Source organism: Pseudorca crassidens, chromosome 19 (genome assembly GCF_039906515.1).
Source record: "Pseudorca crassidens isolate mPseCra1 chromosome 19, mPseCra1.hap1, whole genome shotgun sequence".
Classification (NCBI taxonomy): domain Eukaryota; kingdom Metazoa; phylum Chordata; class Mammalia; order Artiodactyla; family Delphinidae; genus Pseudorca; species Pseudorca crassidens.
In genome coordinates, this window is record NC_090314.1 from 50,469,187 (window position 1) to 50,491,301 (window position 22,115).

Below are 22,115 nucleotides of genomic sequence, written 5' to 3' on the forward strand. Positions count from 1 at the left end.
GGATCCTCCCAGACCAGGGCTCAAACCCGTGTCCCCTGCATTGGCAGGCAGACTCTCAACCACTGCACCACCAGGAAGCCCTGATGATAACTTTTAAGATCTAATCTCTGAGCAACTTTCAAATACAGAATACAGTATTAATTGTAGTCACCATACTGTACATTATATTCTGAGAACTTATAACTGTAAGTTCTACCTTTTGAACAAGTTCACCCATTTCACCCATCCTTCATACCCCCTACCTCTGGCAACCACCAGTCTGTTCTTCTCTGTATTTTATGCATTTGATTTTTTAAAATTCCACATAAAAGTAATATCATAGAGTATTTGTCTTTGTCTGACTCATTTCACTTAGCATAATGCCCTCAAGGACCATTCATGTTGTGCAAATGGCAGAATTTCCTTTTTTATGGCAGAATAATATTCCATTGTGTATATATCACATTTTCTTTATCCATCGACTGAACACTTCGTTGTTTGCATGTCTTTGCTGTTGTAAATAATGCTTCAGTGAACATCTTTTTGAGGTAGTGATTTCTTTTCACTTCTGGATATATACCCAGAAGTGGAATTGCTGGATCATATGGTAGTTTTATTTTTAATTCTTCCAGGAACCTCCATATTGCTTTCCATAATGGCTGCACCATTTACATTCCCACCAAGGATTCGCAAGGGTTACCTTTTCTCTACATCTTTTCCAACACTTGTTACTTCTTGCTTTTTTTGAGGATAGCCATTCCCATAGGTATGAGTTGATATCTAATTGTGTTTTTGATTTGCATTTCCCTAATCATTAGTGATGTTGAGCACCTTTTCATGTACCTGTTGGCCTTTGTATGTCATCTTTGGAAAGATGTTCAGTTCCTCTGCCTATTTTTTAATTGGATTTTTTTTTCTTTCTGCTGTTGAGTTAATACTTTGAATATTAACCCCTTATCAGATACCTCATTTGCAAATATATTCTCCCATTTGGTAGATTGTCTTTTCATTTTGTTGGTGGTTTTCTTTGCTTTGCAGAAGTTTATTAGTTTTAATAGCCCCACCTCTTATTTTTGCTTTTGTTGCCTTTACTTTTGGTGTCAAATGCAAAAAATCATTGCCAAGGCCAATGTCAGCCAGGTTAGTGCCTTTTTACTTACCTTTATTTCTTCTAGAAGTTTTATGGCTTCAGGTCTTATGCTCAAGTCTCTTAATTCATTTTGAGTTGATCTTTGTGTTTGGTGTAAGATAGGAGTCCAGTTTCATTATTTTGCATGTGGTGTCCAGTTTTCCCAACACCATTTATTAAAGAGGGTATCCTTTCCCCATTGTATATTCTTGGCTCCTTTATCATAAATTAATTGACCATATATTCATGGGTTCGTTTTTGGGCTCTCTATTGTGTTCCATTAAGCTCTGTGTCTGTTTTTTGCCAATATATTGTTTTGATTACTGTAGCTTTGTAATATAGTTTGAAATCAGGAAGTGTGATGGCCTCCAGCTTTGTTCTTTTTTCTCAGGATTGTTTTGGCTATTTGGGGTGTTTGTGGTTCCAAACAAATTATATGATTGTTTGTTCTATTTCTGTGAAAAATACCATTGGAATTTTCATAGGGTTTGCATTGAGTTTGTAGATCTCTTTGAGGAGTATGCACATTTTAACAGTATTAATTCTTCCAATCCATGAACACAGATCATCTTTCCATTTATTTGTGTCTTCTTTAATTTCTTTCATCAGTGTCTTATAATTTTTGGTGTACAGGTCTTTCACCTCCTTGGTTAAATTTATTCCTAGGTATATTATTCTCTTTGAAGCAGTTGTAAATGGGATTTTTCCTTAATTTATCTCTTTTTATTTTTTTAAAGAGGAGAAAACAAAAGTTTAGTAACACATATATATGGGAGAGACCTAGGAAAACTGAGTAACTCCAGTTTCTCTGATAGTTTGTTATTAATGTATAGAATTGCAACTATTTTTGTACAGTTGACCCTTGAACAATGTGGATTTGAACTGTGCAGGCACTTATACATAGGTTTTTTTCAATAAATACGTACTATACTACTATACTGTCATCAGTGCCGGTTGAATCCATGGATGCAGAACTGTGGATACGGAGCACTATCTGTAAAGTTATACTCAGATTTTTGGCTGCGTGGAATCAGTGCCCTAAGGAACAACTGTATATTGATTTTGTAACCTGCAGTTTTACTAACTTCGTTTATTCTAACAGTTTTGGTGGCTTCTTTAGGGTTTTTTATATATAATGTGATGTCATCTGTAAAGTTATATTTCTTCATTTCTGATCTGGATGTCTTTTATTTCTTTTTCTTGCCTAATTGCTCTGTCTAGGAGTTGTAGTACTATGTTGAATAAAAGCAGGCATCCTTGTCTTGTTCCTGATCTTAGAGGAACTACTTTCAGCTTTTCACTGTTGAATATGTTAGCTATGGGCTTGTCATATATGGCATTTATTATGTTGAGGTACACTCCTTCTATACCCAGTTTGTTGAAAGTTTTTAAAATGAATGGATGTTGAATTTTGTTAAATGTTTTTTCTTTATTTATTGAGATGATAATATGATTTTTATCTTTTGTTTGGTGTACACAGTGACGGATTTGTGAATGCTGAACCATCCTTGCACTTCTGGAATAAATCCCACTTGATCATGGTGCATGATACTTGTAGTGTACTGTTGAATTCATTTGCTAATATTTTGTTGAGGATTTTTGCATCTATGTTCATCAGGGATATTGGTCTGTAATTTTTTGTGGCGTCCTGTCTGGTTTTGGTTTTAGGGTAATGTTGGCCTTGTAAAATGAGTTTGGAAGTGTTTCTTCTTCTGTGTTTTGGAAAGGTTTGAGAAGGATTGGTATTCTTTAAATGTTTGGTAGAATTCACCAGTGAAGCCATCTGGTCCTTGACTTTTTTTTTTTTAATTTTTATTTTATATTGGAGTATAATTGATTAACAGTGTTGCATTAGTTTCAGGTGTACAGCAAAGTGATTCAGTTATACGTATATCCATTCTTTTTCAGATTCTTTTCCTATATAGGTTATTACAGAATATTGAGTAGAGTTCCCTGTGCTGTACAGTAGGTCCCTGTTGGTTATGTATCTTTTTTTTTTTTTTTTCCCGGTACACAGGCCTCTCACTGCCATGGCCTCTCGCTTTGCGGAGCACAGGCTCCGGACGCACAGGCCCAGCGGTCATGGCTCACAGGCCCAGCCGCTCCGTGGCATGTGGGATCCTCCCAGACCAGGGCACGAACCCATGTCCCCTGCATCGGCAGGTGGACTCTCAACCACTGCACCACCAGGGAAGCCTGGTTATGTATCTTAAATAAAGCAATGTGTACATGTCAATCCCAAACTCCCAATCTATCCTTCCTCTCAACCCTTCCCCCTGGTAACCATAAATTTGTTCTCTAAATCTGTGACTCTGTTTCTGTTTTGTAAATAAGTTCATTTGTATCTTTTTTTTTTTTTTTTTTAGATTTCACATATAAGCGACATCATATGCTATTTGTCTTTCTCTGTCTGACTGACTTCACTTAGCATGATAATCTCCAGGTCCGTCCATGTTGCTGCAAATGGCATTATTTCATTCTTTCTAATGGCTGAGTAATACTCCATTGTATATATATACCACATCCTTATCCATTCATCTGTTGATGGACATTTAGGTTGCTTCCATGTCTTGGCTATTGTAAATAGCACTGCAGTGAACATTGCAGTGCATGTATCCTTTCAAACTCTCGTTTTTCTCCAGATATATTCCCAGGAGTGGGATTGCCGAATCATATGGTTTTTAGTTTCTTAAGGAACCTCCGTACTGTTCTCCATAGTGGTTGTACCAATTTACTTCCCCACCAACAGTGTAGGAGAGTTCCCTTTTCTCCACACCCTCTCCAGCACTTACTGTTGGTAGACTTTGATGATGGCCTGGTATGTGGTGATATTGCATTGTAGTTTTGATTTGCATTTCTCTGATAATTAGCGATGTTGAGCATCTTTTCATGTGTCTCTTGGCCATCTGTATGTCTTCTTTGGAGAAATGTCTGTTTAGATCTTCTGCCCATTTTTTGATTGGGTTGTTCTTTTTTTGTTTTTGTTTTTTTGACAGTGAGCCGCATGAGCTGCTTGTAAATTTTGGAGATTAATCCCTTGTCGGTCACATTGTTTGCAAATATTTTCTCACATTCTGGGGTTGTGCTTTCATTTTGTGTATGGTTTCCTTTGCTGTGCAAAGCTTTTGAGTTTAGTTAGGTCCCATTCATTTATATTTTTTATTTCCATTACTCTAGGAGATGGATTGAAAAAGATATTGCTGTGATTTATGTCAGAGTGTTCTGCCTGTGTTTTCTTATAAGAGTTCTATATTGATAGTATCTGGTCCATTTAGGTCTTTATTTTGAGTTTATTTTTGTTTATGGTGTTAGAGAATATTCTAATTTCATTTTTTTTTTTACATGTAGCTGTCCAGTTTTCCCAGCACCATTTATTGAAGAGACTTTCTTTCCTCCATTGTATAGTATTGCCTCCTTTGTTGTAGATTAATAAATCATAGGTGCATGGGTTTGTTTCTGGGCTTTCTGTCATGTTCCATTGAGCTATATGTCTGTTTTTGTGCCAGTACCATACTGTTGTGATGACTGTAGCTTTGTATCAATAGTATAGTCTGAAGTCAGGAAGCCTGATTCCTCCAGCTCCATTTTTCTTTCTCAAGATTGCTTTGGCTATCCAGGGTCTTCTGTGTCTCCATACAGATTTTAAGATTTTTTTTGTTCTAGTTCTGTGAAAAATGGCATTGTCAATTTGGTAGGGATTGCATTGAATCTGTAGATTGCCTTGGCTAGTACAGTCATTTTGACAATATTCGTTCTTCCAATCCAAGAACGTGGTATATTTTTCCATCTGTTTGTGTCATCTTTGTTTTCCTTCATCAGCATCTTATGGTTTTCCGAGTTACAGGTCTTTTGCCTCCTTAGGTAGATTTATTCCTAGGTATTTTATTCTTTTTGATGCAATGGTAAATGGAGATTGTTTCCTTAATTTCTCTTTCTGATCTTCTTAGTGTACAGAAATGCAACAGATTTCTGTGTATTAATTTTGTATCCTGCAATTTTACCAAATTCATTGATGAGCTCTAGTAGTTTTCTGGTAACATCTTTAGGATTTCTATGTACAGTATCATGTCATCTGCAAACAGTGACAGTTTTACTTCTTTTCCAATTTGGATTCCTTTTATTTCTTCTCTGATTGCTGTGGCTAGGACTTCCAAAACTATGTTGAGTATAAGTGGCGAGAGTGGACATCCTTGTCTTGTTCCTGATCTTAGAGGAAATGCTTTCAGCTTTTCATTGTTGAGTATGATGTTAGCTGTAGATTTGTCATATATGGCCTTTATTATGTTGAGGTATGTTCCCTCTCTGCCCACTTTCTGGAGAGTTCTTTTATCATAAATGGCTGTTGAATTTTGTCAGAAGCTTTTTCTGCATCTATTGAAATGATCATAGGATTTTTATTCTTCAATATGTTGATGTGGTGTATCACACTGACTGATTTGCAGTTATTGAAAAATCCTTGCATCCCTGAGATAAAATTCCACTTGATCGTGTTGTATAATCCTTTTAATGTATTGTTGGATTCAGATTGCTAGTATTTTGTTGAGGAGTTTGCGTCTATGTTCATCGGTGATATTGGCCTGTAATTTTCTTTTTTTTGTGGTATCTTTGTCTGGTTTTGGTATCAGGGTGATCGTGGCCTCATAGAATGAGTTTGGGAGTGTTCTTTCCTCTGCAATTTTTTTGGAATAGTTTGAGAAGGATAGGTGTTAACTCTTCTCTAAATGTTAGATAGAATTTACCTGTGAAGCCATCTGGTCCTTGACTTTTGTTTGCTGGGAGTTTTTAAATCACAGTTTCAATTTCAGTACTTGTGATTGGTCTGTTCATATTTTGTATTTCTTCCTGGTTCAGTCTTGGGAGATTTTACCTTTCTAAGAATTTGTCCATTTCTTTCAGGTTGTCCATTTTATTGGCATCTAGTTTGTAGCAGTCTCTTATAAGATCCGTTGTATTTCTGTGGTGTCTGTTGTAAGTTCTCCTTTTTCATTTCTAATTTTACTTATTTGGGCCCCCTTCCTGTTTTTCTTGATGAGTCTGGCTAAAGCTTTTATCAATTTTGTTTATCTTTTCAAAGAACCAGATTTTAGTTTCATTGATCTTCTCTATTGTTTTCTTTGTTTCTATTTCATTTATTTCTGCTCTAATCTTTATGATTTCTTTCCTTCTACTGAATTTCGGTTTTGTTTGTTCTTCTTTCTCTAGTTGCTTTAGGTGTAAGGTTAGGTGTTTATTTCTGATTTTTCTTGTTTCCTAAGGTAAGATTGTATCACTATAAACTTCCCTCTTAGAACTGTTTTGCTGCATCCCATAGATTTTGCTTTCATTTTCATTTGTCTCTAGGTATTTTTTGATTTCCTCTTTGACTTCAGTGATTCATTGGTTGTTTAGTAGCATATTGTTTGGCCTCCACGTGTTTGTGTTTTTTACAGTTTTTTTCTTGTAGTTGATTTCTAATCTCAGCATTGTGGTTGGAATAGATGCTTGATATGGTTTCAGTTTTCTTAAATTTACCAAGGCTTGCATTGTAATCCAACATGCGATTAATCCTGGAGAATGTTCTGTGTGCACTTGAGAAGAATGTATACTCTGTTGATTTTGAATGGAATGCTCTATAAATATCAAGTCTATTTGGTTTAATGTGTCATTTAAGGCCTGTGTTTCCTTATTTATTTTCTATCTGGCTAATCCATCTATTGATGAAAGAGGGGTGTTAAAGTCCCCTACTATTATCATGTTACTGTTGACTTCTCTTTTTATGGCTGTATTTATTTACCTTATATATTAAGGTGCTCCTATGTTGGGTGCATATATATTTACAGTTGTTATATCTTTTTCTTGGATTGATCCTTTGACCATTGTGTAGTGTCCTTTGTCTCTTACAGCAGTCTTTATTTTAAAGTCTATTTTATCTGAAATGGGTATTGCTACTCCAGCTTTCTTTTGATTTCCATTTGCATGGAAAACCTTTTTCCATCCACTCACTTTCATTCAGTATGTGTCCGTAGATCTGAAGTGGGTCTCTTGTAGACAGCATATATATGGGTCTTGTTTTTGTATCCATTCAGCCAGTCTGTGTCTTTTGGTTGGAGCACTTAATCCATTTATGTTTAAGGTAATTATTGATATGTATTTTTTTATTGCCCTTTTGTTAATTGTTTGGGATTTCCTTTTGTAGGTCTGTTTTCTTCCCTTTCTCTTTTGTTCTCTTCTCTTGTGATTTGATGCCTAACTTTAGTGTTGTCTTTGGATTCCTTTTTCTTTTTTGTGTGTGTATTTTTGTAGATTTTCAGTTTGTGGTTACCGTGAGGTTTTGATATAGCAGTCTATATATAAACAAGATTGTTTTAAGTTGCTGGTTTTTTAATTTCAAATGCAATTCCAATATCCTGCATTTTTGCTTTCCTCTTCTCACAGTTGCTGGTTTTGATATGATATTTGCATGCAGATGATTTCCTACCTTTACTGTATGTTTGCCTAATGGTGAGCTTTTCTATTTGTATTCTTCTTGTTTCTAATTGTGCCCTTTTCTTTTCTGCCTGGAGAAGTTCTTTAGCATTTGTTGCAAAGCTGGTCTGGTGATCCTGAATTTTCTTAGCTTTTGCTTGTCTGTAAAGCTTTGATTTCTCCTTTGAATCTGAATGAGAGCCTTACTGGATAAAGTATTCTTGGTTGTAGGTTCTTCCCTTTGATCACTTTATTAATTTATTTATTTTAATACATCTTTATTGGAGTATAATCGCTTTACAATACCATGTTAGTTTCTGTTGCACAACAAAGCGAATCAGCCATATGCATATACATGTCCCCATATCCCCTCCCTCTTGAGCCTCCCTCCCATCCTCCCTATGCCACCCCTCTAAGTCATTGCTAAGCACCGAGCTCATCTCCCTGTGCTATGCTGCTGCTTCCTACCAGCCAACTATTTTACATTCGGTAGTGTATATACGTCAATGCTACTATCACTTCGTCCCAGCTTCACCCTCCCACCCCATGTCATCAGGTCCATTCTCTATGTCTACCTCTTTATTCCTGCCCTGCAACTAGGTTCATCAGTAACTTTTTTTTAAGATTCCATATACATGTGTTAGCATATGGTATTTGTTTTTCTCCTTCCGACTTACTTCACTCTGTATGACGGACTCTGGGTCCATCCACCTCACTACAAATAACTCAGTTTTCTTTCTTTTTATGGCTGAGTAATATTCCATTGTATATATGTGCCACATCTTCTTTCTCCATTCATCTGTTGATGGATATTTAGGTTGGTTCCATGTCCTGGCTACTGTAAATAGTGCTGCAGTGAACATTGTGGTGCATGTCTCTTTCCGAATTATGGTTTTCTCAGGGTATATGCCCAGTAGTGGGATTGCTGGGTCATATGGTAGTTCTAGTTTTAGTTTTTTAAGGAACCTCCATACTGTTTTCCATAGTGGTTGTATCAATTTACATTCCCACCAACAGTGTAGGAGGGTTCCCTTTTCACCACACACTTTCCAGCATTTGTTGTTTCTAACTTTTTTGATAATGGCCATTCTGACCAGCATGAGGTGATACCTCATTGTAGTTATGATTTGCATTTCTCTAATAATTAGTAATGTTGAGCATCTTTTCATGTGCTTCTTGGCCATCTGTATGTCTTCCTTGGTGAAATGTCTATTTAGGTCTAATGCCCATTTTTTAACTCAATTGTTTCTGTTTTTGATATTGAGTTCCATGAGCTCTTTGTATATTTTGGAGATTAATCCTTTGTCTGTTGTTTCATTTACAAATATTTTCTCACATTCTGAGGGTTGTCTTTTTATCTTGTTTACGGTTTCCCTGATGTTAAAAAGCTTTTAAGTTTAATTAAGTCCCATTTTTTATTTTTGTTTTTATTTCCATTACTGTAGGAGGTGGGTCAAAAAAGATTTTGCTGTGGTTTATGTCAAAGAGTGTTTTTCCTATGTTTTCCTCTGAAAGTTTTATAGTGTCTGGTCTTACATTTAAGTCTTTAATCCATTTGGAGTTAATTTTTGTGTATGGTGTTAGGTAGTGTTCTAATTCCATTCTTTTACATGTAGCTGTCCAGTTTTCTCAGCACCACTTATTGAAGAGGTTGTCTTTTCTCCATTGTCCGTTCTTCCTCCTTTGTCATAATTTAGGTGCCCATATGTGTGTGAGTTTATCTCTGGGCATTCTTTCCTGTACCATTGATCTATATTTCTGTTTTTGTGCCATTACCATATTGTCTTGATTACTGTAGCTTTGTGGTATAGTTTGAAGTCGGGGAGCCTAATTCCTCCATCTCCATTTTTCTTTGTCAGCATTGCTTGGTCTTTTGTGTTTCCTTACAAATTGTAAGATTTTTTTTGTTCTAATTCTGTGAAGAATGCCATTGATAGTTTGATAGGGATTGCATTGAATCTGTAGATTGCTTTGGGCACTATAGTCGTTTTCACAATATTGATTCTTCCAATCCAAGAACATGATATATTTCTCCATCTGTTTATGTCATCTTTGGTTTGTTTCATCAGTGTTTTATAGTTTTCTGAGTACAAGTCTTTCGCCTCCTTAGGCAGGTTTATTCTTAGGTATTTTATTCTTTTTGTTGCAGTGGTGAATGAGATTGTGTCCTTAATTTCTCTTTCTGGTTTTTCACTGTTGGTGTATAGTAATGCCAGAGATTTCTGTGCATTAATTTTGTATCCTGCAACCTTACCAAATTCGCTGATTAGTTCTAGTAGTTTTCTGGTGGCATCTTTAGGATTTTCTACGTATAGTATCATGTCATTGGCAAATAGTGACAGTTTTACTTCTTTTCCAATTTGGATTCCTTTTATTTCTTTTTCTTTTCTGATTGCTGTGGCTGGGAGTTCCAAAACTATGTTGAATAAGAGTGGTGAGAGTGGGCATCCTTGTCTTTCTTGTTCCTGATCCTAGTGGAAATGCTTTCAGTTTTTCACCATTGAGTATGATGCTTGCTGTGGGTTTGTCGTATATGACTTTTATTATGTAGATTCCCTCTATGCCCATTTTCTGGAGAGATTTTATTGTAAATCGGTGTTGAATTTTGTCAAAAGCTTTTTCTGCATCTACTGAGATGATCATATGGTTTTTATTCCTTAATTTGTTCATGTGATATATCACATTGATTGATTTGCATATATTGAAGAATCCTTGCATCCCTGGGATAAATCCCATTTGATCATGTTGTATGATCCTTTTTTTTTTTTTTTTTTTGGTTCTTTTGCAGTACGCGGGCCTCTCACTATTGTGGCCTCTCCCATTGCGGAACACAGGGTCCGGACGCGCAGGCTCAGCAGCCGTGGCTGACGGGCCCAGCCGCTCCATGGCATGTGGGATCCTCCCAGACCGGGGCACGAACCCGTGTCTCCTGCATCGGCAGGCGGACTCCCAACCACTGCACCAGCAGGGAAGCCCTGTATGATCCTTTTAATGTGCTGTTGGATTCTGTTTGCTAGTATTTTGTTCAGGATTTTTGTGTCTATGTTCATCAGTGATATTGGTCTGTAATTACCTTTTTTTGTGGTATCTTTTTCTGGTTTTGGTATCAGGGTGATGGAGACTTTGTAGAATGAATTTGGGAGTGTTCCTCCCTCTGCAATTTTTTGGAAGAGTTTGAGAAGGATCAGTATAAGCTCCTTTCTAAATGTTTGATAGAATTCTCCTGTGAAGCCATCTGGTCCTGGACTTCTGTTTGTTGAAAGATTTTTAATTAAGGTTTCAGTTTCATTACTTGTGATAGGTCTGTTTATATTTTCTAATTCTTCCTGGTTCAGTCCTGGAAAATTGAACCTTTCCAAGAATTTGTCCATTTCTTCATGGTTGTCCATTTTATTGGCATATAGTTGTTTGTAGTAGTCTCTTACAATCCTTTGTATTTCTGCAGTATCAGTTGTGATTTCTTCTTTTTCATTTCTAATTTTATTGATTTGCATCCTCTCCCTTTTTTTCTTGATGAGTCTGGCTAAGGCTTTAACAATTTTGTTTATCTTCTCAAAGAACCAGCTTTTCATTTTATTGATCTTTGCTATTGTTTTCTTTGTTTCTATTTCATTTATTTCTGTTCTGATCTTTATGATTTCTTTCCCTCTACTGGCTTTGGGTTTTCTTTGTTCTTCTTTCTCTAGTTGTTTTAAGTGTAGGGTTAGATTATTTGAGGTTTTTCTTATTTCTTGAGGTGAGATTGAATGGCTGTAAACTTCCCTCTTAGAACTGCTTTTGCTGCGTCCCATAAGTTTTGGGTCACCATGTTTTCGTTGTCGTTTGTTTCTATGTACTTTTAAGTTTCTTCTTTGATTTCCTCAGTGATCTCTTGGTTATTTAGTAAGTGCACTGTTTAGCCTCCATGTATTTGGGGTGTTTTACAATTTTTTTTCCTGTAATTGATTTCCAGTTTCATAGCGTTGTGGTCAGAAAAGATGCTTGATACGATTTCCATTTTCTTAAATTTTCCGAGGCTTGATTTGTGACCCAAGATGTGATCTATCCTGGAGAGTGTTCCATATGCACTTGAGAAGAAAGTATATTCTTCCACTTTTGGGTGGAATGTTCTGTAAATATCAGATCTGTCTGGTCTATTGTGTCATTTAAAGCTTGTGTTTACTTATTTTCTGTTTGGATGATCTGTCCATTGGTGTAAGTGGGGTGTTAAAGTCCCATACTATTATTGTGTTACTGTCGATTTCTCCTTTCATGGTTGTTAGCCTTTGCCTTATGTATTGAGGTGCTCCTATGTTGGGTGCCTAAACATTTATAATTGTTATATCTTCTTGGATTGATCATTTGATCATTATGTAGTGTCCCTCTTTATCTCTTGTAACAGTCTTTATTTTAAAGGCTATTTTATTTGATACAAGTATTGCTACTCCAGCTTTCTTTTGATTTCCATTTGGATGGAATATCTTTTTCCATCCCTTCACTTTCAATCTGTATGTGTCCCTAGCTCTGAAGTGGCTCTCTTGTAGACAGCATATATATGGGTCATGTTTTTGTATCCATTTAGCCAGTCTGTGTCTTTTGGTTGGGGCATTTAATCCATTTACATTTAAGGTTATTATCAATATGTATGTTTGTATTATCATTTTCTTAATTGTTTTTGGTTTGTTTTTGTGGGTCTTCTTCTGTTGTGTTTCCTGCTTAGAGAAGTTTCTTTAGCATTTGTTCTAAAGCTGGTTTGGTGGTGCTGAATTCTTAGCTTTTGTTTGTCTGAAAAGCCTTTGGCTTCTCCATCGAATCTGAATGAGATCCTTGCTGGGTAGAGTAATCTTGGTTGTAGGTTCTTCTCTTTCATAACTTTAAGTATATTCTGCCACTCCCTTTTGGCCTGCAGAGTTTCCACTGAAAAATCAGCTGATAACCTTATGGGGATTCCTTTGTATGTTATTTTTGTTTTTCCCTTGCTTTTAATATTTTTTCTTTGAATATAATTTTTGTTAGTTTGATTAATATGTGTCTTGATGTGTTTTTCCTAGGGTTTATCCTGTATGGGACTCTCTGTGCTTCCTGGACTTGGGTGACTATTTACTTTCCCATGTTAGGGAAGTTTTCCACTATAATCTCTTCAAATATTTTCTCAGACCCTTTCTTTTTCTCTTCTTCTTCTGGGACCCCAATAATTCGAATGTTGGTGTGTTTAATGTTGTCCCAGAGGTCTCTGAGATTGTCAGTTTTTTTCATTCTTTTTTTCTTTTTTTAATACATTTATTTATTTATGGCTGTGTTGGGTCTTCGTTGCTGTGTGCAGGCTTTCTCTAGTTGCGGTGAGCAGGGGCTACTCTTCATCGCAGTGTGAGGGCTTCTCATTGTTGTAGCTTCTCTTGTTGTGGAGCATGGGCTCTAGGTGCACAGGCTTCAGTAGTTGTGGCTTGCAGTCTCTAGAGCTCAGGCTCAGCAGTTGTGGCACACAGGCTTAGTTGCTCCTCGGCATGGGGGATCTTCCCGGGCCAGGGCTCAAACCTGTGTCCCTTGCATTGGCAGGCAGATTCTTAACCACTGCACCACCAGGGAAGCCCTCATTCTTTTTTCTTTATTCTGCTCCTCAGCAGTTATTTCCACCATTTTGTCTTCCAGCTCACTTATTCATTTTTCTTCCTCCGTTATTCTGTTATTGATTCCTTCTAGTGTACTTTTCATTTCAGTTATTGTATTGTTCATCTCTGTTTGTTTGTTCTTTAGTTCTTCTAGATCTTTGTTAAACATTTCTTGTATTTTCTCAATCCGTGCTTCCTTTCTGTTTCCGAGATTCTGGATCATCTTCACTCTCATTGCTCTGAATTCTTTTTCAGGTAGATTGTCTATTTCCTCTACATTTATTTGGCTTTGTAGGTTTTTACCTTGTTCCTTCATCTGTGACATTTTTTTGCTGTTTCTTTTTTTGTTTTTTAATGAGTGGGATTGTGTTCCTGTTTTACTGGTTGTTTGGCATGAGGCTTCCAACATTGGAGTTTGTAGGCTGTTGGGCAGAGCTGGGTCTTGGTGCTGATGAGGTGAGGAACTCTGTGAGACCTCACTTCCAATAAATATTACCTGGGGTCTGAGGTTCTCTGTTAGTCCAGTGGTTCGGACTTGGAGCTCCAACTGCAGAGCTCACAAATCAAGATCCTGCAAGCCGCGTGGGGCAGCAAAAGTAAAAAATAGAACAATAACAATGTAAAAAAATAAAATTAGACTAGGAAACTAACAGATACGTTAAAAAGAGTGTAAAAATAAAAATGTAGATGAATCAACAACCGGAAAGTACATCAGTACCACAATCATAAAAAAGAGGAGGGAAAGAAAAATAAAAAGGGCGGAGTGGGGGAGCCCTTGGCTGTGGAGAGGGAGGCCTAAGCAAGGGAGATTTGTGCGGTGGGCAGGGCCAATGCTCAGGACCCACAGGGATGGAAAAGGCCCTGGGGGCTGTGGGGGGTGGGGCTTAGGGTCAAGGAACAGAAGGGGCCCAGGTGTGCCTCCCACCTCTGGTCTCAGAGGGCAGGGGACCTCACCTGGGAGCCCAGCAGGCTTCCTGGGCTCAAGTGGGCAGGGCAAATGCCCTCCTCTCTTCTTCTGTTCCTCTGGTCTGGGGCCTGGGAGGGCCCCTCCCACCTTCCTCTCCTGATCTCCTGGGCCTCCCTCCTATGCCCCCAGGACCAATGTGGCTGGAGGTGGGGTAAGGGGGGGCCTTGGAGGGCAGGGGACTGGCCTGGGAGCTCAACAGGCTCCCTCTGCCCTAGTGGGCAGGGCAATTGCCCTCTGCTCCTCTCCTGCTCCTCCTGGAGGCCCCCTCCAACCTGCCTCTCCTGATTTCCCCGGCCTCCTTCCTATGTCCCCAAGGACCCACATGGCCTGGAGGAGGGGGCTTTGGATCGCAGGGGGCCAGCCTGGGAGCTTAGCAGGCTCCCTGGGCCCCAGTTGGCAGGGCAATCGCGCTCCGCTCCTTTCCCACTCCTCCTGGATAGCCCCTCCCGCCTGCCACTCCTGATCTCCCCGGCCTCCCTCCTATGCCTCCAGGACCTACGCAGCCTGGATGGGGCTTTGGAGCAGGGAGAACTGGCTTGGCAGCTCAGCAAGCTCCCCAGCCCGAGTGGGCCAGGCGATCACCCTCTGCTCCTCTCCCGCTCTTCCCAGAGAGTCCCTCCCACCTGCCTCTCCTGATCTCCCCAGCCTCAGGGGCGCCAATCTTGGCCTCCAGTTCTCCTCCCCCCTCGGTTCCCATACATCCTACTGGTTCACTCTGGGGTTCCTCCCATCTCCTTGGGGGTCAGAGTCTCTCACCAGCAGCCGGCAGGCACCCTAGTTGTGGGGAGATGCTAATTCCATGTCTTCCCACACCACCATCTTGACTTTTTCCCCATCACTTTAAATATATCATGCCACTCCCTTATGGCCTGCAGAGATTCTGCTGAGAGATCAGCTGATAACCTTATGGGAGTTCCCTTGTATGTTACTTGTTGCTTTTAGTATTTTTTCTTTGTCTTTAATTTTTGTCAGTTTGATTACTGTGTGTCTCATCGTGTTCCTCCTTGGGTTTATCCTGCCTGGGACTCTCTGCGCTTCCTGGACTTGGGTGACTGTTTCCTTTCCTGTGTTAGGGAAGTTTTCATCTGTTATCTGTTACAGTATTTTCTCAGGTCCTTTCCCTCTCTCTTCTCCTTCTGGGACTCGTATAATGTGAATGTTGGTGCATTTAATGCCCCAGATGTCTCTTAGACTGTCCTCATCTCTTTTCATTCTTTTTTCTTTATTCTGTTCCTTGGCAGTGATTTCCACCATTCTGTCCTCCAGCTCAGTTATTCGTCATTCTGCAATTGATTCTTTCTAGTGTGTTTTTCATTTCAGTTATTGTATTGTATTTATCTCTGTTCTTTAGTTCTAGGTCTTTTTTGTTTGTTTGTTTGTTTGCTTTTTGTTTTGTTTTGTTTTGCGGTACGCGGGCCGCTCACTGCTGTGGCCTCTCCCGTTGCGGAGTACAGGCTCGCGCAGGCTCAGCGGCCACAGCTCATGGGCCCAGCCGCTCCACGGCATGTGGGATCCTCCCGGACCAGGGCACGAACCCGTGTCCCCTGCATCGGCAGGCGGACTCTCAACCACTGCGCCACCAGGGAAGCCCCTGTTCTAGGTCTTTGTTAAACATTTTTTGTATCTTCTCGATCTGTGTTTCTATTCTTTTTCTGAGATCTTAGATCATCTTTACTATCATTACTCTGAATTCTTTTTTGCATAGATTGCCTATCTCCACTTCACATAATTGTTCTTGGGTTTTATCTTGTTCCTTCATCTGGGACATATTCTTCTGCTGTCTCATTTTGTTTAACTTTTCTGTGATTGAGGTTTCCATTCTGCAGGCTGCAGGGTAGAGGCTTTTCTTGCTTTTGCTGTCTGCCCCCTGGTGGATGAGGCTGTCTAAGAGGCTTGTGCAGGCTTCCTGGTGGGAGGGACTGGTTCCTGCCCACTGGTGGGTAGAGCTGTGTCTTGTCCCTCTGGTGGGCTGGGCTGTATCAAGGGGTGTGTTAACTGGGCAGCTCAGGAAGACTCTAAGCAGCCTGCCTGCTGGTGGATGGGGCTGTGTTCCTGCCCTGTGGGCCATTTGGCCTGGGACATCCCAGCACACAGCCAGCTCACAGGCTGTTGGGTAGGGCCAGGTCCTGGTAAGAAAATGGCAGCCTCCAGGAGGGGTCATGCCGATGAGTACTTCCCAGAAGTACCGCCACCTGTGTCTTTGTCCCTGAAGTGAACCACAGCCACCCCCTGCCTCCACAGGAGACCCTCCAATACTAGCAGATAGGTCTGGCCCAGTCTCTTATGAGATCACTGCTTTTTTTCTTGGGTCCTGGTGCACGCAAGACTTTGTGTGCACCCTCCAAGGGTGGAGTTTCTGTTTTCCCCAGTCCTGTGGGATTCCTGTGATCAAACCCCACTGGCCTTCAAAGCCAGATTCTCTGAGAGCTCCTCCTCCTGTTGCCAAACCCCCAGGCTCGGGAGCCTGTCATGGGGTTCAGAACTTTCACTCCTGTGGGAGAACATCCGTTATCTCATGTAGATACAAAAAAAAAATATTTCACTTGTGATGAGAACTCTTAGTATCTACTCTCTTAACTTTCAAATACACCATCACAGCAGGGTTAACTATAGTCATCATGCTGTGCATTACATCCCTAGTACTTATTTTACAACTGGAAGTTTGTACCTTTTGACCAGTTCCCCCACCCTTTACCCCGTGCCTCTAGTAACCACAAATCTGATCTCTTTTTATATGAGTTTGGCTTTTTTTTTTTAATTTAAGATTTCCACATTTAAGTGAGTTTGGTTTCTTTTTTTTTTTTCTTTCAGTTACACATACAGGTGATTTCATACAGTATTTGTCTTTCTGTCTGACTTATTTTACTTAGCAAAATGGAATCAAGGTCCATCCGTGTTGTCACAAATGGTGGAATTTCCTTCCTTCTTATGACTGAATAACATTTCATTGTATATATATACCACATCATCTTTATCCATTCATCTGTCAGTGGACATTTACTATTGTTCCATGTCTAGGTTATTGTAAATAATGCTGCTTTGAACATGGGGAAACAGATACCTCTTCAACATAGTGTTTTTGTTTCCCTTGTATATATTCCCAGAGATTAAATTGATGGATCATATGGTAATTCTATTTTCAATTATTTGAGGACCTTCCATACTGTTTTCCATAATGGCTGTACCAATTTATAATCCCACCAGCAGTGCACAGTGGTTTCCTTTACTCCACATCCTTGCCAACACTTGTTACTTCTTTTTGATGATAGCCATTCTAACAGGCGTGAGATGACATCTCATTGTAGTTTTAATTTACATTTCCCTAATGATTAGTGCTGTTGAGCACCTTGTCATGTACCTGTTGGCCATTTGTATATCTTCTTTGGAAAAATGTCTCTTCAGGTCTTTTATCCATTTTTAAATTGAATTATTTGGTTTTTTGCTATTGAGTTGTAAGCATTCTTTATATTTTATATAGTAACCCCTTACCAGAGATCTGATTTGCAATTTTTTTTTCCATTCTGTAGGTGGTTTTTTTCATTTCTTTGATCGTTTCTTTTGTGGTGCAGAATTTTACTTTGATATAGTTCCACCTGTTTATTTTGGTGCTTGACTTTAGGTGTCATATCTTTGTTTTTTAATGTAGGCATTTATTGTTATGAACTTCCTCTTACAACTGTTTTTGCTGCATCCCATAAGTTTTGGTATATTGTATTTCCATTTTCATTTTTCTTAAGATTTTAAAAATTTCTCTTTTGATTTCTTTGACCCACTGGTTGGCTAGTATGATATTGCTTAATCTCCATGTATTTGTGAATTTCCCATTTTCTTCTTGTAATTGACTTCTAGTTTCATACTATCATGGTCAGAAAAGATGCTTGATGCGATTTCAGTCATTTAGAATTTTCAAAGACTTGTTTTGTGGCCTAACATATGATCTATCCCAGAGAATGTTTCATGTGCGTTGGAGAAGAATGGTTATTCTCCTGCTTTGGCATAAGAGTTTTCTGTAAATGTCTGTTAAGTTATCTGGACTAACATGTAATTTAAGTCCAGTATTTCCATATTGATCTGTCTGGGTGATCTATCCACTGCTGAAAGTGGGGAATCTAAGTCCCCTACTATTTCTGTATTATTATTTCTCCCTTTGGGTCTGTTAATATTTGCTTTATATATTTAGATACTCCTATGTTAGGTGCAAAAAACTTACATAAAATTATATTCTCTTTATGAATTGACCCTTTTATTATTGTATAATGATCTTATTTGTCTCTCATTATAGTTTTTGTCTTAAAGTCTATTTTGTCTGTTAGAAGTATAGCTACTACACCAGCTTTCTGTAGGTTTCCATTTGTATGGAATATCTTTTCCCACCCCTTCACTGTTAGTCCGTGTGTGTTCTTAAAGATGGAGTCTCTTGTAGGCAACATAGTTGGGTCTTTTTAAATTTTTAATCCATTCAGCTACTCAGTGTGTTTTGATTGGAGAATTTAGTCCATTTACATTTCAAGTAATTATTTACTGATTGATATGGTCTAAATGTCATTTTGTTAATTGTTTTCTGGCTGCTTTGTAATTCCTTTGTTCCTTTCTTCTTTTCTTGCTGTCTTCCTTTGTGACTTGAGGATTTTCCCTAATAGTAGCTTAGATTTTTCTCTTTGTTTTGTGTATCTAAGTTTCTGCTTTGTGGTTACCATAAGGCTTATATAAAACATATTTATAACAGCATATTTTAAGATGATAAGTTGAAACACATATTAAAGTTCTACATTTTTACTTTCCCTTCATTTTATGTTTTTGATGCCACATTTTACATTCTTTTTCCTTGTGTATCCATTAACAAATTATTGTAGTTATAGTTATTTTTACTATTTTTGTTTGTCAGTCTTCATACCAGATTTGGTATATGACTTACCACCATCATAACATTAGAGTATTCCGAATTTAAATAATTATTTATCTTTACCAATGAGATTTATACATTTCTATATGTTTTCTTGTTACTAATTAGCACCCTTTTATTGCAACTTGAAAAAGTCCCTTTAACAGAGTGGCCTAGTGTTTAGGATTCCAGACATTCACTGCCATGGCCTGGGTTCAATCCCTGCTTGGGGAACTGAGAACCCACAAGCCGCACGGTGCAGTGCAGCCAAAAAAAAAAAGTCCCTTTAAAATTTTTTGTAAGGCTGTACTAATGTTGATGAACTCCTTATTCATTCAGCTTTTGCTTGTCTGGAAAGCTCTTTATCTCTCCTTCAATTCTGAAGGACAGCTTTGCTGGGTAGAGTATTTTTGGTTGCAGTTTTTCTTTCAGCAGATTGAATATATTTAGCTGTTCTCTTCTGGCCTGCAAAGTTTCTGATGAAAAATCTACTGATAGTCTTATAGGTGTTTCCTTGTACGTAACAAGTTGCTTTTCTTTTACTGCTTTTAAGAGTCTCTCAAATTAAATTTGACAAGTTTAATTATAATATGTCTCAGTGTGGGTCTCTTTGGATTTATCTTATTTTAAAGTTTCTGGGCTTCTTGGATCTGAATGTCTTGTTTCTTTCCCCAGATTAGGGGAGTTTTCAGCCATTATTTCTTTGTATAAGCTTTCTGCCACTTTCTCCCTTCTCCTTCTGGGATCCCTATAATGTGAATATTGGTCCACTTGATGGAGTCCTTTAAGTCTTCTTCACTTTTTCTCATTGTTTTTTCTTTTTGCTCTTCTGTTTGGATGAATTCCATTGCCCTAAGTTGGCTGATGCTTTCTCTCGCTTCACCTAGTCTGCTGTTGAACTCCATTATTGTATTCATTTTTGTTTTTTTAATTTATTTACTTATTTTTGGCTGCGTTGGGTCTTTGTTGCTGCGCGCAGGTTTTCTCTAGTTGTGGTGAGCAAGGGCTATGCTTCATTGCGGTGCGTGGGCTTCTCACTGCGGTGGCTTCTCCCACTGCAGTGGCTTCTCCCACTGCAGAGCACAGGCTCCAGGCACATGGGCTCCAGAGCGCAGGCCCAGCAGCTGTGGTGCACAGGCCTAGCTGTTCCATGGCATGTGGGATCCTCTGGGACCAGGTCTTGAACCTGTGTCCCCTGCATTGGCAGGCGGACTCTCAATCTCCATTATTGTATTCTTTAGCTCTGTGATTTGTTTGGTACTTAAAATATTTTTTTATTTTTTAAAAATATTTTTTTATGTTTGGTACTTTCTTATATTTTCTCTTCGTTAAAATTCTCACTTTGTTGAAATTCTCATTGTTCTCCTGACCTCAGTGAGCATCTTTATGCCCATTATTTTGAACTCTTTATCAAGTAAATCCTTTATCCATTTCATCAAAATCTGTTTGTTGAGTTTTATCTTGTTCTTTTGTTTGGAACATATTCTTGTGTTTCTTTGTTTTCCTGACTGTGTTGGTTTCTGTGCATTAGATAAAACAGCCACTCTCCCAGTCTCGAAGGAGTAGTCTTGCATAGGAGATGACTCTTATCATTCAGCCCATCCCTAGCTCTTGGTTGGCTCTCAAATCTTTGTGTTTGTCTAAACCATTTTCTTCATTCTTAATGGCTCCTAGTAGATTAAGCTGTGCCACAACCCTTTTTGATGTGGGTTTTTTCTCATGTCACCCAGCTAGTGTCTGGATTCCTTTCAGAGGGAATTATTCCATATTTAGTGTAGGTTTCAGTGTCTGTGGGAGGAGGTGAGTTCAGGAGCCTCTATTTTGCCATCTTGAACTGGACCGTCTCATCCCTGTCTTTATACTTTAATAGCATTGTTACTTGTCTAAATATACTATTGTTTTATGTTTTTTTAATATACAGATATATATTATTCTGCAACTTTTTTTCTATTAACATTGTTTTAAAAAATCTATGTTGATACTTCCAGTTCTTCATTTTAACTACTGCATAACTGAGTTCATACAGTGTACCCCATTTGTATGAGTATGTATTTTTATTTATATATATGTCCCCCCCACCATTGCAGGACATATAGATTGTTTTCAGATTTCATAACTGCAAACAGTTCTGCAATGAACAACCTGTAAATATGTGCAGAAGTTTCTCTAGGATCTATATCTACTAGAATTGCTAGACTGAGGAGTTTACACTTTTCCACCATTGCCAAATTCCCCTCCAAAGTGATTGCACCAGTTTGTACTCATATCAGCAATGCATGACAGTTTCTGGTTTGCCACATCCTTGCAGATGTTTCCTACTGCTTGTTCAAATAATTATCCTGTCTTCCACCAACTAAAACTTTGCACGTTTTCCATTCACTTCTATCGACTTTGGTCATCCCTTGTTTCTCTAGAAGCAATCCATTTCTCATCCAAAATTTCCTTAACTTTTCAGTTTTGTTTTGTTTTGTTTTGTTTACTCCAAGAGTACTTTTTCGTTCTCTTGATTATTTCATCTGTCTTCCCTTAAATTTGACTCAGGTAATCTCTAGGAACCATCATCCAGTAGCCTACATGTTTTCCTGACATGTACATTGTATCCCATCTTAAAAACACATTATAAGTTAAAACGTTATTTTTATTGGCTCTTCAGTTTCTAAAGAAGAATACATTGTGGACATAATAAAAGTGTTATTAAAACATCATTTAAAATAGATTGTGCAAGTCAGGTTAACTTAACATCTTTAAGTTTTAAATTAATTTGAAAGATTTGAATTAAAAGAGAGTGAAGAGAAAAAAGCTCACGGACATTTTAATTTTCTGGGAAAATTTATTTAGAAGGGTATCAAATAAAGTTCCTTGACCTTAGAGCTATATTGAATTATTTGCTTTTCCAAAAAGGCATGGAGTCCCCTCCTCACAGTTAGCAGACTCCTGAGCATATTTATAAACGGTGGAACATAAAAAGGTTTGTGGAGGGAAGTAATTCGTTAGCTCTCTTAGGCAGTATGGAATTAGGAGGGCTAGATGGCTACGTAGGGAAGAACAGGACTGCTTAAAACTGCTAAGCTACAGTAACCTTTGCGTATAAGCATTCTGCTTTATAAGGATGTGTATATGTACTTA

At 38.4% G+C, this 22,115-nt stretch overlaps 1 protein-coding gene across 6 annotated transcripts in view; it reads left to right on the forward strand.

Annotated features, from left to right (window-relative positions):
* CEP95 (centrosomal protein 95) overlaps window positions 1-22,115 on the forward strand; it is a 59,080-nt gene that overhangs the window by 27,899 nt on the left and 9,066 nt on the right. The window lies entirely within an intron of this gene.